At 39.8% G+C, this 15,027-nt stretch overlaps 1 protein-coding gene across 2 annotated transcripts in view; it reads left to right on the forward strand.

Moving 5' to 3' along the window:
* Positions 1–47: 47 nt before the first annotated feature.
* The window catches only part of USP53 (ubiquitin specific peptidase 53), a 64,277-nt gene continuing 49,297 nt past the window's right edge, over positions 48–15,027 (forward strand). For both annotated transcript variants that reach the window (XM_037897125.2, XM_037897126.2), the window contains exon 1: positions 48–184. The gene's annotated coding sequence lies outside the window, so the exon portion shown is untranslated. The remainder of the gene's footprint in view (positions 185–15,027) is intronic.

The following is a 15,027-nucleotide window of genomic DNA, read 5'->3' on the forward strand; positions in this document are numbered from 1 at the left end:
TTGCGCCGCCGGCTCTCGGGCGCGCGCCGCCAAACCACCTCAGAGGTCACGCGCCAGCTGGGGAGCATTGGAAGAAAGTTACCAGCTAAGGGCGGGGCGGAGCCGGAGCCGGAGCGGAGTCGCGGCCGGGCCGGGCCGGGCCGGGAGAAACGGGTGCTGCGTGCGGGGCTGTCCGGGGCTGGAGGTGAGACCGCTGGAGCCGCGGGTCTGCAGCCGGAGCGTGGGCGAGCGGCAACTCCGCCGCTCCAGGCGGGGGGTCCCGGGGCCAGGCTGCGGCGCCCGGAGCTGCGGGGTGGGGCAGCGCGGCGGAAGGGCAGGGCGGCGTCGGCAGGGATCAGCCCTGGCGCGGGGGGTCGGTCCGCCTGCCCCGGGGACTCGCCCTGTCGCTGTGCGCGCCCGCTCGCGGGGAGAAGGGACCTGCCGAGCGCAGCCGCCTGCCCCCGCTCTGCCCTGCGGCGGGGACTGTGTTGGGGTGGGGGGACTTGGCCCTGGCTGTCTTGGTACTCACCAGCCTCGCGGAGCCTGAGCGCACCTCCCCACCTGTTTCCTAACCCCCTTTGGCTTCAGGCTTCCTCCCACCCATCGCCTTCTCCCACCGCGGCGTGATCAGTCGTTAAAATGTCTTTAAGTCACTAATGCCACCCCGGCTTTAAATAGATGCGAACGTCTCGGGGTAACTATTTTGCCTCTCTCCTCCAGGCGATCCTTCTGGTTATTCGTTGGTTTTCAAGTGGCCGTTTTGTTAAACGGCATATATGGCGGAAGGTGGGGGGGGGATAGTGTGGTTAAATTGGTGTTGCAACGAGGGATTAAATGCTACTCTGCCCTCTAAATTGAGAACAGTGGTGTGTTTACATTAAAACGTATTTCAAAAAAGATATTAATACTTTACATGTTACTACAACTCCTATAAACAAACGTATTGATTTAGTCCCCTCCTAATGTGACTGTAATATTAAATCAATGCAAGCTCATATTTATGTATAATGCAAAGGTTTTATTGAAGCATGTGACAACTAGGTTAAACATTAAGTAGTATCTTATGGACCTGTTGTCAACATTCTTTGAAAACAGGAAATGCAAGTACAGGTATAATGGAGTGGATTTCGACTGCTTGAAATTTGATCACTTGTAGCATAATATACAGCTCCTAGATATAGATATTTTATATGAAGAATGTTTCAGAAGCTATGTGTGAACTGAACGCTCAGGGCCTGAAATGTGGAAGTTATGTAAATTTTTTCCTTAATTGGACATATTTGGTTTTCTGTGCACTTTCATTGTCTGACAAGCTTTTCAGATCTTTAAGAACAAACATGGAGAAATGTAGTTGTATTGTCCATTCTCTCTGTAAACCATCTTTTTCCTGGTGTGCTTCATAAAAGAAAACATGCAGCATCTGCTAAATATATTTACTTGCATCCTAATCATATAAAGAGTTACGCACTTACTTAACTTTGAAGTCAATGGGACCATTCAGAGTGCCAAAAATTAAGCATAAATCTTTTCCATGATTAGGTCCCCAGAGGCTACTTTGGATTATGTATTGAAATCACTGTACATTTGTGAATCTAAACATGGTTGACTCATTTCTGTTTTACTATCCTATTCTTATAGAATGAAGGCATAATTTGAGGTATTAAAAGGGTGAGAGTTCATACTATATTTTGAAAAGTAAAGTTTTGCAGCTTGATTAACCAAAGTGGTGCTGTTTGTTACCAATAAAGTTTTTTATAACAAAAGTAAGCAATATTATTATTAAAGTCACAACATTTGTATCAACTATTTTTGTTTATAAATGTGTATTGTAGAGAATAAAAACCCTTCTAAGGATATACTTCACTGAATCAGAGTCATACACAGTTTTTCAACATGAATGAAATATATTAACATTTTTAACAGAATTCTGTAGAACGCCTCCTCAGAATGGGGGTGGGTGGGTGTGTACGTATAGAAACACACACAGTGTGTGTATGTATATATATAGTCAGTATTAATAAATACAAAGACTGCATTAGTATTCATATAAAGCATCTCAAGCTTCACAACAACTGATGATACCTGGTACAGAAGAATCTTTTGCAATCTTACTTATGGAAATGATAAATTGTTTGTACTAATGTCTGATTGAGGAAAATGTAGTTCAACTAATCTTGCAAAAATATCTCTTTTTCCCCTTAGAATCTCAAAATACATTACAAAGTACATATCACAGTGAAATATACAAATCTCTGTGGCTTGGAGAATGGTAGCTGAGCAACTAGTGTATAATAGTATGGGGAATGGAACTTTTAGCCTTAGACACTGAAGCCTGTTCTTACAGATATTTGTCAATGTGCCCTCTATTTTTTTATGTATAGTAAATGTATTAACTAATGATGCTTTAACAGAAATTGTTAAGGTATAGCTAAGTAGCACCTGCCTTCTAAAGGTTGTATGGCACCATGAGCAGATAACACATTTCTCAAGAGTCCTCCTACTAAACATAATTAAAGAGCTTCATTTGATTAAATATTTAGCAGCTTTTACATAAAAGTAATGTTTTAAAAATCTCTCTTCAGAGAGGAAATGGATCATGCATCTGTGCATGTACAGTAGAGGTCAGTGATTTCCATCCAAAATATATTAGAGCAAACTTCATTTATAGATATGAGATCAATAATGTCACTTTAAATTAGATTGTGTTGATAGTGCAACATTGTTTCAATGAAGCCATCTCAGTCTAAGAAACTCTTGATGTACTCATTTCAGGGTTATTTTATTACTTGTGGTAGTGCCTAGAGGGTTCTAGATCGGGTTTTCATTGAGCAAGGCATTGTACAAACATGTAATGAAAAGAGGATTCCCTGCTCCAAAGAATATGATGACAGACAACAGGTGGATATCACAAACAGCCAGGGGTACCACAAAATAGCAGTGACACTATCCTGATTAGTGTAATAAGCAGCAAACTGGTTAGTCATGCCAAATGTTTGTGAGCATAAGTGAGTTTTAAGGAGGCTACGGCAGTGGCTTTGAGGATTACTACAGGGAACTCCCTGTGTATATGGGGTGGCATGGGAGAATGCAGAAGGTGCTTGTTGGAAAACTTCACTAAAGGAGAACAAAGGCTGGTATTGTGGAACAGAGGGCGGTTTTGGTGGCTCTGTACAATATAAATAATATGTACAGCGTGGAAAAGCGATGTATGGTTTTACAGTGAAGACAAGTAGTTTGTACTTGATGTAGTAGAGATGGGGATTCAGTGGAAATACATGAAGTGTGTATGGGGGGGTGTAGTTTTTTGCAGCTGTGTTTGAATGGATGGGGAGCAAGGTGGCATTTGTGAGGATCAAAAGGGGGATGTTATAGTACTGAAGCTGTAAAATGAGAATCTGGACCAGAGTTCTAGCTGTATGGACAGAGAGGAAAGGCTGCATCTTAAATATGTTGTGCAGGAAGAAGTGGCAAGACTTAGATACCTTCCACATGTTGAGAAAATGGTCCGAGTCAAAGATGGATTCCCAGATTACAGACTTGAGGGATGATGATGGTGTAAGTGGGGAGTGCTTGTAGGGGGAAGATAAAGAGCTCCGTTTTGGTTGTGTTGAGTGTAGTCTGGTGGCCTGTGACATACCCTTGTGGATACCCAGCCAATATTTTAGATAAGCTTGTGAATCATTAGTGTAAAGATTATAGTTATAAAGGCATGTCTTCGAATGAGATCTGCAAAAGAGGTTGTGGTATGAAAAGAGGAGGGGGCCAAGAACTGAGCCTGTTAAACCTGCACTGAAAGCTGGAATGGGGATGAGAAGGATCCTCAAACCAAAATGCTGAATGATTAGAGAGGCAGGAAGATAGAATAAGAGCCCAGGCAGGAGAAAATTTCAAATGAGAGCATGGTTAATTGTGTTGAATACACAAGGAAGGCAAAGAATACCAGTTCTGAGACTTGAACAGAAAGAGGTTGTTAAGAGACTTTGGTGAAAGCTGTTGTACTAAACTGTATGCTGATACTTTTATTTAAGTGGACATTTGTCTCTTTATGACAAAATCCAAAGATGACCTGTTACTTTGGGGAAATGTTGCTCAGCATTCCAATGATGGGTATTTCTAAAGTGGAGTCCTAATGAAATATGTTAGGCTACTTTATTAACCATAGAACTGTATTCTTCATTTCTGTTCAAAGTAAACAAATGGAAAATTGGCGTTACATTATCAGTTTAGGGTAGAACATTGGAACTTCTATGTGAGAATAACTGTACTTTAAATAGATTAAATATGCTATTGATTTCCTATTTCAGTGGTAGTTTTGTTTTGCATAGGCAGGGACTTGGGGAACGGAATTGGTATTCTAAGCCAATATTTTGCTCAAAAGCTTAAGTGTGTGGTTTCCTATTCAAAGCTAACATAAGAGTGAAAACTTTTGTTGGGTATGTCTACACAGCAGCTGGGAGATGGGATTCGCAACTCAGGTACACATACATGCACTAACTGTTTGAGCTAGTGCTTAAGAATAGTTGTGTGGTGGCAGCAGCAAGGGCGGGAGCTTGGATTAGCCACCAGTATACAATAAATCATCCCACTTGAACCCCAGGGTATGCACTCAGGTGGCTAGCCAAGCTACCATCCATGCTGCCTCAGCCACACTGCTATTCTTAGGTGCTAGTTTGAGCCGAGTTAGTAAGTGTATGTCTATTTGAGCTGGAAAACCCTGCTGGGCTACACTGGGGGTGGGTTTTGAACTAAGATACACAACTTCAGCTACACTATTCGCGTAGCTGAAGTCAGAGTATATTAGTTCGACTTACCTGGCCATCCTCGCAGCGGCAAGTCGACCGCGGCGGCTCCCCTGTCGACTCCACTTACACCTCCTGCTGAGATGGAGTACAGGCATCGATTTGGGGATGGATTTATCACGTCTAGACAAGACGCGATAAATCAATCACTACCCACAGATCCGGCAGGTGACTGCACTAAAGTAGAATATTTGGATATTATTACTGTTACAAAACAGACCAGTTGTTATGACAAACTTAATGTAGTTCAAAGCAGATTGGATCTGCACTTGAAATGAAACTTAAAACTTTTGGTCACTGTTCTCAATTGACTTTTGAGTTACAATCCTATTGAGATGAATGAGGTTCACACCTCCAGAGTAAATGGTTTGTCTCATTGTGTAGTTTCAAGAGGAGGCATCACTCAATTGTTTCACATTTGGAAAGAGATTAGATTGGGGTCTTGAGACACTACACTACACTAGGAAGACCAAATAACTAGGACTAGAATTTATTTATTTATTTATTTATTTATTTTTAAATATCCGTTTAAATGCTGCAGAGAACACTGAAATTCAGCCTGTCTTGATTGCAGGATTTGTCATTTGCTTCTAGCAGAAAAAGTTACCATATCTGTAATGATCTCATTAAATCACTAGCCAAAATTCCAGTCTGATTTCTCCACTCCAAATTAAACCCATTTAATTTCTTTCCTCTTCTACTCTTTCCCTAACAATGCATTTGGTTATTGCCGCTTCTTATTTCTTCTCATTTTAGATCTTAAACATGGACTTATTGAACTGAATCAGTTTAGCAGCTGATATAGTGCACCCTCTTGTGTTGACACTCATTTTTTTTTTCTGTCTTTTCAATTTAGCTTAAGTTGATAAAAGCTAAATTGATACTGGTCACTGTTAAACTGAAATGAGTGCACAAGTGGGTGTATTGAATTAATTAAATCTGTTTCTAAATTAATTTAGTTAGTGGCACAACTTTTCTGTTATAGACAAGAGGCTTCATTGTGACCTCATCACAAGCTTCCTCCACCTATGCTCACATGCATTTCTGGAGTGCAGTGCATTCATGCATCACAAAATTCTGGACACTGCAAAGGAAAGTGCTAGCACTAATCAGATGACTTACCCTTTGCTATGTGTGACCGTACCACTACCACTAGGATGGTCCAGTGCTTGGAAAAGATTAGCTTGTGGATGAAGAATAGTTAATTGAAGCTGAACCCAAGCAACATACAGGGTATTCACTAAAAAGGTGATTGTTTAACTCAATTAATGCTTAACACAATATTAACAAGGGTGAAGGCTCTTGGGCCAGAATAGGGGAACAGGTTAAAGAATATGTAAATTAGATTAAATTGACCCTAGAGTATTTAAGGAACTAGCCAAAGCAACCATTAGTGTTTATGTTCAAGAACTCCATGGAGGATAGGTGAGGTCCCAGAGGACTGGAGTGAGCAAAAAGCATAGCTCTTAGTCCTCTTCAAGAAGGGGACTAAGAAGGAACTAGGCAATTATAGACCAGTTAGGCTAACTTTGATTCCCGGAGAAATACTGGAACAAAATTATAAAAGTTTGTGTAAACCTGGATGATGATGGTAAGGTCATAAGTATTAGCCAGCATTGATTTGGTCAGGAACAAATCCTGCCAAAGCATCCTATAGTGCATTTGCAGGTGGGGGCGGAGCAGTAAACATGACATATCTGGACTTTAGTAAAGCTTTTGACACAGTCCCATAAGCAGACTAGGGAAATTCTTCATTTAGACCATTACTATAAAGTGGGTACACAACTGATTGAAAGACTGTACAACAAAGAGTAGTTATTAATATTTCTCTTTCAACCTGTGAGGGCATGTCAACTGAGGTCCCAGAGGGGCCTGCCTTGGGTCTGGTACTATTTGGATGATGGAGTGGAGAGTATGCATATAAAATTTGCAGGGGACACCGATGTGGGAGGGGTTGAATGCTCTTTGGAGGACAGGATTAGAATTCAAAATGATCTTGATAAATTGGAGAATTGGCCTGAAATAAATAAGATTAAATTCAATAGACAAGTGCAAAGTACTACACTTAAGAAGGAAAAATCAAACGCACAATTACAAAATGAGAAATACCTGGCTGGACAGTAGTACGGCTGAAAAAAAATCAGGAGGTTGTAGTGGATCACAAATTGAATGTTCTGTTGTGCCGAGAAAAAGAGAGAGAGAGAAAGAAAGGACCAATGTTATTTTATATTCACAGGAATGTTGCATGTAAGACACAGGGAAATACATTGCTGTTGTCTACTGAGCATTGCTGAGGCTTCAGATGGAGACGGTTTTTAAGAACAGGTTAAACTAATACCTGTCAGGAATTGTCTAGGTATACTTAACTCTGCCTGCTCAAGGGGAGATGGATTAGATCAGTAGTTCCCAACCAGGGATCTGGGGCCCCCTAGGGGGCCTCAAGGAAGTTTCAGGGAGGCCTCCAAACAGGGCCAGCATTAGACTCGCTGGGGCCCAGGGCAGAAAGCTGAAGCCCCACCACATGAGGCTGAAGCCCAGGTCTCTGAGTGCTACATTGCTGCTATTCTATTCTAATGGGATAAGAAAAGCATTCTGAAGAGTTTGCAGCCGCAATGCAGTCTCCATTGGTTGAAGGTACTTGCTCATAATTTGTCAAATTAGTTTGTAGTTCAGGAGTACTCCTGGATTCTTCACTGATGCAAAGCTGTCGCCTAGCAACATCCTACCACCTTTGGTTGGTTAGGAGATTCCATCCCTTCCTGGAGAACGATGACCTGGCCTCAGTTGTTCATGCCTTCGTCATCTTGACTGTACTACAGCAATGTAGCATATCTTTGCATGGACCTTTCAGTGCTTAGGAAACTCAGCTGGTATAGAATGCTGCAGCATTGTCTCCTCAGTATTACTGGCTTACTGCAAACACATCAGTCCAGTTCTCCAATCCAGACACTGGTTTACTGTAGAATATCAGGTCAAGTACAAGGTTTTGGTCCTTTTCTTTAAGGTGCTCAATTACCTGGGCTCAGGGTATCTGAAAGACTGCCAAAAGCTCTGGAATGAAGACTCTGGTTGACAACTTTGCTCCTCTGGCACAGTGCAACTTTCTACAGTAAGAGTGAACTCATCTCTGCAGGAGACAGAGCTTTCTCAGAGGCTGGCCAATGACTCTGGAATCAATGCCCGCAGGAATTAAGAACCATCACAGACTACACCACCTTCTGAAGTGCAAGGCTCTTTTCCTTGACCTTGCCTTCTCTAACAAACATAGTAACATGTCTTTCTCTCTCTCTTTCTCTCTGTCTCTCTATATAAATAAAATAAAAAATCCCCTCACCCCCTACTTCACTGTGTGTATGCTGTGGAAAGGATGAGAGAACAAATGTGATAGATGGTAGTCATATTGCTTAATGTCGTCCTCATGGTAGTGGTTGCACACAGTATAAGATTTATAGATTCTAAGAGCAGAAAGAACTGCTGTGATCATCTAGTCTGACCCCCTGTATAACAGAAGTCATAGAGCTTCCCCAAAATAATTCCTAAAGGGTATCTTTCAGGAAAACATATAATCTTGATTTAAAAATTCAGTGATGGAGAATTCACCATGTCCCTAGGTAGATTGTTCCAGCAACTAATTACCTTCTCTGTCAAAAGTGTATACCATATTTCCAGTCTGAATTTGTCTGACTTTAACTTCCAGTTGTTGGAGTATGGTGTTCAGTCTAGCAGAGACAGGAAGAGCACATTATTAAATATCTGTTCCCATATAGATACTTAGACTATCATCAAGTCACCCTTAACCTCTTGGATACCCAAAGAGCACAGTCTGTTCAGCTTATGTGTACATTGCAATAAAACACGTGTAGCTGACCCATGTCTGCTGACTTAGACTTGTGGGGCTATAAAATTGCAGTGTAGATGTCTGGGCTCTAGCCCACACCTGAATGTCTAAACTGAAATGTTATCGCCCCGCAAGTCTGAGTAAGATGACATGACCAACCACAGGTGTTTCATTGCAGAGTAGACATACCCTTTGAGGCATGTTTTCTGAACCTCATCGACATCCTTCTTGAATTGTGTATGCCAGAACTGGACATGGTATTCTAGCAGTGGGCACACCAGTGCCAAATACAGAGGTAAATAATCTCTGTACTCCAATTCGAGATTCCCCTGTTTATGCATACTAGGATCACATTATCTGTTTTGTCCACAGAATAACATTGGGAGCTCATGTTCAGCTGATTGTCCACCATGACCCCCAAATTTTTGTCAGTCACTGCTTTCTGGGATCGACCCTCCCATTCTATAAGTTATGGCCTACATTCTTTGTTCGTAGATATATCCATTTAGCCATATTAAAATGCATATTGTTTGCTTGTGACCAGTTTACCAAGTGATGTCACTGATTCAGAACGATCTGCTTGTTCCCTCTCTTATTTACCTTTCCCTTAATGGTTATCATATGCAGACCTTATTAGTGATGATTTTGTTTTCTTCTAGGTCATTGATAAAAATGTGAAACAGCATAGGGCCAAGAACAGATCCATGTGGAACCCCATTGGAAACGCACCTGTTCAATGACTGTTCCTATTTAGTTACATTTTGAGGCCTATCCGATAGCCAGTTTTTAATCTATTAGTGTGTGCCATGTTAATTTTATATTCTAGTTTTTGAATCAAAATGTTGTGTACTACCAAGTCGAAATCCTTACAGAAGTCTGTGAGTTAACACTGTTACCTTTATCAACCAAATTTGTAATCTCATCAACAGACAGTATCAAGTTAGTTTGACATCTGTTTTCCTAAACCCCATGTTGATTGCCATTAATTATTTGCCCCTTCTTTAATTCTTTATTAATAGAGTCCATATCAGCTGCTCCGTTAACTCGCTCAATCAATGGTCAAGCTGGTATGGTCGTCCTTTTTTATTCTTTTAAAAAATTGGCATAACAATAGCTTTCTTCCCATCTTGGAATTTTACCAGGGCTCCAAGAGTTATTGAAAATCAACATTAATGGTCCAGGGAGCGTCTGAGCCAGCTCTTTAAAAACTCTTGGATGCAAGTTATTTGGACCTGCTGATTTAAAAATGTCTGACTTTAGTGGTTTCTGTTCTGTTTAACATAATCCAGAGATACCAGTGGAATGCAAAGAATATCACCATATGATGAGAATGTCATCTGTCTTCCCTCAAATACAGAATGAAAATAGTTTATTGAATACTTCTGTATTTTTATTTTATTTATTATTAATTGTACCATTTTCCATCTGGTAATGAACAATTATCGTTGTCCAGATCTTTTTTTGTTCCTAATATATTTTTAAAATTGCTTTTTAGTGTCCTTTATCTCTGCTAGCCATAGATTTTTCTGTCCCTTTGCTTCGCTTACCAGTTTTCTTCAGTTCCTAACTTCTGATTTATATTCACTAATATAAATTTCCCCTTTCTTCCATTTGTTTGTTTTTTACAGCTGCCTTTATTTCCCTCTAAATCAAGTCCTGTGTAACCAGAATTTATATATTATAGAATAACAACAATGGGGTGTTATTGTGGACAGGAAAGAGGTGACTCTAGCAACTCCACACCACTGATGACTGGTGTCATTGGTCAGATTGTTAAATGGGGATAGAACTAAGGCTTCCTTCTCAGGGCATTTAAGTTCTTCCATCCCTTGTGTTGAGCTGGTTCTCGGTGACTCTAGCATGCTAGCGAGGGTGGGAAAGGTAGGGTAATAGATTCAAAATTCTACTAGACCTCTATCTAGCTGGTGATGGGCTTGTATTCTCAATTGGAGGGAGGTGCAGCTCCAAGTGAACAGACTTTTTTGCCTGAGGAAGAATTGTGGGAGCATCTTTTAAGGTGCGTGATCGTGAGGATTGCACAGTCAGTTAAGTCTTATGGTATTCTGTTCTTGGACCTTTAAAATGTTTGATATGCAGTTAAATATCAACTTGTTTGGCTTCTTTCTTAGGTTGACACAAACAACTTAAAGAATTAATATAACAGATGCCAATTTGCTCATTTGTATTCGGAGAAACAGTAATTTGAGCATATTGTTATATAAATGTGGTGGTTTAAGAGAGAGTTCTCCAGATTTATCATTGCAGTGTTACAATGACAGGTTTATAGATTTTATGTGACCTAGGAATCTTATTTAGATTCCCCCTTGTAGGTAGTAGTAGTAGTAATTTAGATGTGAACATAGTATCACTGTGTCTCATGGGTCAATCCCTGACTTTGCAGAAAAAAATTATTGAAACAGGACAGTAAATTTACTTTGGAATTTCATTAGAGCATTGTGAAATGTAACATGCATCTCATTGATGTGATTATTTTGATCAAATTCATTTTATTTAATTTCTGTGGAGTCTTAGATAAAAGAGTGAGAATTGTGAATTGCCATGACAGTGAATGTAGAATTTGTTTTGATGAAGCTCTTGCAGTGAGTCTTTATAGTTGTTGGATCAAATTTAGGGAAAAGGAATACATGCATCTTGGAAGATTTTTGTTTCTGGGCTATCTGTAAAACGCTATACACAAATCTATAAGTTTCAGAGTAACAGCCGTGTTAGTCTGTATTCGCAAAAAGAAAAGGAGGACTTGTGGCATCTTAGAGACTAACCAATTTATTTGAGCATGAGCTTTCGTGAGCTACAGCTCACTTCATCGGATGCATACTGTGGAAATCGCAGAAGACATTATATACACAGAGACCATGAAACAATACCTCCTCCCACCCCACTCTCCTGCTGGTAATAGCTTATCTAAAGTGATCATCAAGTTGGGCCATTTCCAGCACAAATCCAGGTTTTCTCACCCTCCGCCCCCTCCCTCCCCCCCCGACAAACTCACTCTCTTGCTGGTAATAGCCCATCCAAAATGATTTAATATAAGGTTTATATTTTTATATATATATATTTTATATATATTTATAATATAAGGTTTAAGGTTGATTCTATAAGGTTTTCGGAATTAAACACTCCTTTATTTTGAAAATTCTTTGGCATAACTTCGTTTTAGAAACAATGTATGTACTTATTTCTTTCCAGTCCAATCACAAGCTAGGTATATTTTTCCAGTATGCACATACAAATCTTATACCCAGAAATATACAAAGACTTTTGATAGCTGTGAGGGGGAAAAGGAAGAATGTTGTTTATATTTACACTAACTGAAAAGACTGTAGTTTTATTTCAGCTTTTCCTTCAATAAAAGTAGTTCTGGATTCTGATCTGAATTCCCTGGCACTGTTGCATCAGCTCTCTACCATACAGAGGCAGCAGTGCTATGGGAATAGTGTGTCAGTTTGTATCTCTCTCTCTCTGGGCTGAGGTATTGGTGCACCACGGGTCTTCAGTAGCACTGCTGCTTCAGTATGCTAGGAAAGCCCTTGAAGTGCTGATTCCTTGAGTAGTGATATTGGCCTCTGCAGCACCGCTCTCCTTACATCCTCTCTGAACTCTTCCTTCGTGCAGTGTTCCATTATTATCTATTTATATTTCACAGTAAAGCTTCCAACTGTAACAACAATACTTTGCATATCTGTTGTCACTTCTGCTTGCCTTGACTTCAGAAGTCCTTTTTCATGTTGATCAGTACTATGCAGTTACCTTCACCTCTGTCTTCCTTTGCTTAAATTGCATTTGCTCCTTTTGGAAGAATGGCAGTTACGTAACGAAGGACACTTTCACTATAAGACTCTCCCCTTTAGAATTTTCTCACTTTCAGGTGTTTTGTTTTAATAATTTTAAGGTTATATAAGATGTTTTCTTAAACTGGTTTGCATTCACAATTTTTATTAAATTGTAGCTTTTTTTCTTCTGGGTATATTTAAATAATCTTAAGGAAAATGAAATCATCACATTTTGGTAATAACCTATTACCATGGACTTTGAGGTCGGTTTTAAATAGAGATTTAAATTTTATATTGAAATCTCTTAAATTCTTTGCTCAATGCAGTTGTAGATCATGCTTCTTGTTTCCTGCATTTTTAAGATCAAATTACTTATGGTTGAGATACAGTAAAACAGTAAACCAAAATCACGGGGTTATGCACTAGTCAACAAGACTTTTGGTGAAGTTCCAGTTATTGATTCTTACTAACACGGAGTTCCAATATGCCCTTTAAAGATGAGACATCCAGATGGGAGGAAATCTAGGAATAAAAAGGGAGATAATTTTAGGGGTGCAAAGTTTTTTTCTCATTAGGGATGTTTTTGAAAGGCAAATATTTTTGGTTCTATATGCAGTCTCGTTTTCTTTACAGTTTAAAAGATGTTGAATTGTTTAGCCATAAAAATGTTTGTTGGGACTACATAGTTGGATGAAACAATTATCTGTTCTGTACAGCATTCTAAACAAAAACTGTAATCCTTAATTGGCACTTAAATGACGTTTAAGGTTGCCACAGTATGGGGGAAAAGATGATTATAGGGATGAAGTTGCGCTTTCAAAACCGTTAGTATATTATTTTTAGTAGCTTATTTATGTGCACTTTAAGATCTGGGGTGAAATTCTGGCTTCCTGGCCTCACTGCCATCAAGAACTTTTATCCCTGGTTCCTTTTCTCTTTTCTATACACATGACTTTTAATTCTTCTGGCCTAGCAGCTAATCCTTGGGTTTGTTTTGGGCTACTCTCTGAAATAAGTAAGTTATAGTATGCCAGTGACTTTTGTGATGCAGACCTAAATGGATAATCCAGTATTTTGAGTTTAAAATGTTGGCTCTGAATATGTAATGATGATAACCTTCTTGCTGTCATATAATGCATATACAAGATTAACAGCTTTCGTGGCTGTACGTTGAGAAGCCAGAACTGATGCAAAGATTCACGAGGTGTGACAACAGAGTACTCAGGTGGCCAGTTCAATTGATATTGGTACAAAATGTAGGAGAATTCAGCTAACCCAATTGCCATATTATTAAAGAAATGTGTTTCAAAACATTCATAGACAATAATATGAAATAATGAGAATACAGTATAACCTGGTATCAGGTAAATCCATCCCTATCATCTGTTTAGTTTTTTTTTTAAAAAACAGAGAAATATTTATCAGTAGATATTTCACACAAAGAAACGTTAGGATTATCAAATCAAAACCTTTACTGAGTAGTGATGTCAGGGTTCCCTCCCCACTCTGAACTCTAGGGTACAGATGTGGGGACCCTCATGAAAGACCTCCTCAGCTTATTTCTATCAGCTTAGGTTAAAAACTTCCCCCAAGGCACAAATTCTTCCTTGTCCTTGGACGGTATCGCTGCCACCACAAAGATTTAGGACAAGGACCACTTGGAGTTCCTGTTTCCCAAAAGTATCTCCCCAAACCCCTTCACTCCCTTTCCTGGGGAGGCTTGAGAGTAAACAAGGTGAGCATAGACCAGACCTTTGAGTTTTTAGGACACTAAAACCCCAATCAGATTCTTAAAAACAGAACTTTATTATAAAGAAAAAAAGTAAAAGAATCACCTCTGTAAAATTAGGATGGAAGGTAATTTTACAGGGTAATAAGATTTAAAACACAGAGGATTCCCCTCTTAGCATAGGGGAAATTCCTCTTAGCTTAGGGGAAATTCACAAGCTAAAACAAAAGATACTCTAATGCATTTCCTTGCTATTACTTACAGAAATCGTATCATTCAGTAGGAGCTGGATTACTTGCTTGGTCTCTCTCTTTGTCTTAGAGAGAACAACAAAGAGCACAAACAAAAAATTTCCCCTTCCCCGATTTGAAAGTATCTTCTTTCCCCATTGGTCCTTCTGGTCAGGTGCCAGCTAGGTTAATGGAACTGATTAACCCTTTACAGGTAAAGGAGGGATTTTATGCTACCCTTAGCTGTATGCTTATGACACGCCCCCCCCACCCCCCCAAAATCACAGATGGTGTTGGACACCCTGCTCCACACTGGCTGTGACTTCTTCCTGGAGCTCTAGGAGAAAACAGAATTAGTAAGACACATGCACCTCTAGATATACTACTGATTATATAAAAACTAACAATATTTTCCACATTTCAAGGACAATTTTAACCAGTTGATTCTGGGAAACTGTCACAGGAGAGGGCATCAGCCACTTTGTTAGAAGCTCCTGAAATGTGTTGTATTTCAAAATCAAAATTTTGGAGAGCTAAACTCCACCGAAGAAGCTTTTTGTTACTGTCCTTGACGGTATGAAGCCACTTCAGCGCAGCATGGTTGGTTTGCAGGTGGAAACACTGTCCCCAAACGTATGGGCGTAGCTTTTCCAGCGTGTAC

This window comes from Chelonia mydas, chromosome 4, assembly GCF_015237465.2.
Source record: "Chelonia mydas isolate rCheMyd1 chromosome 4, rCheMyd1.pri.v2, whole genome shotgun sequence".
Lineage (NCBI taxonomy): Eukaryota > Metazoa > Chordata > Testudines > Cheloniidae > Chelonia > Chelonia mydas.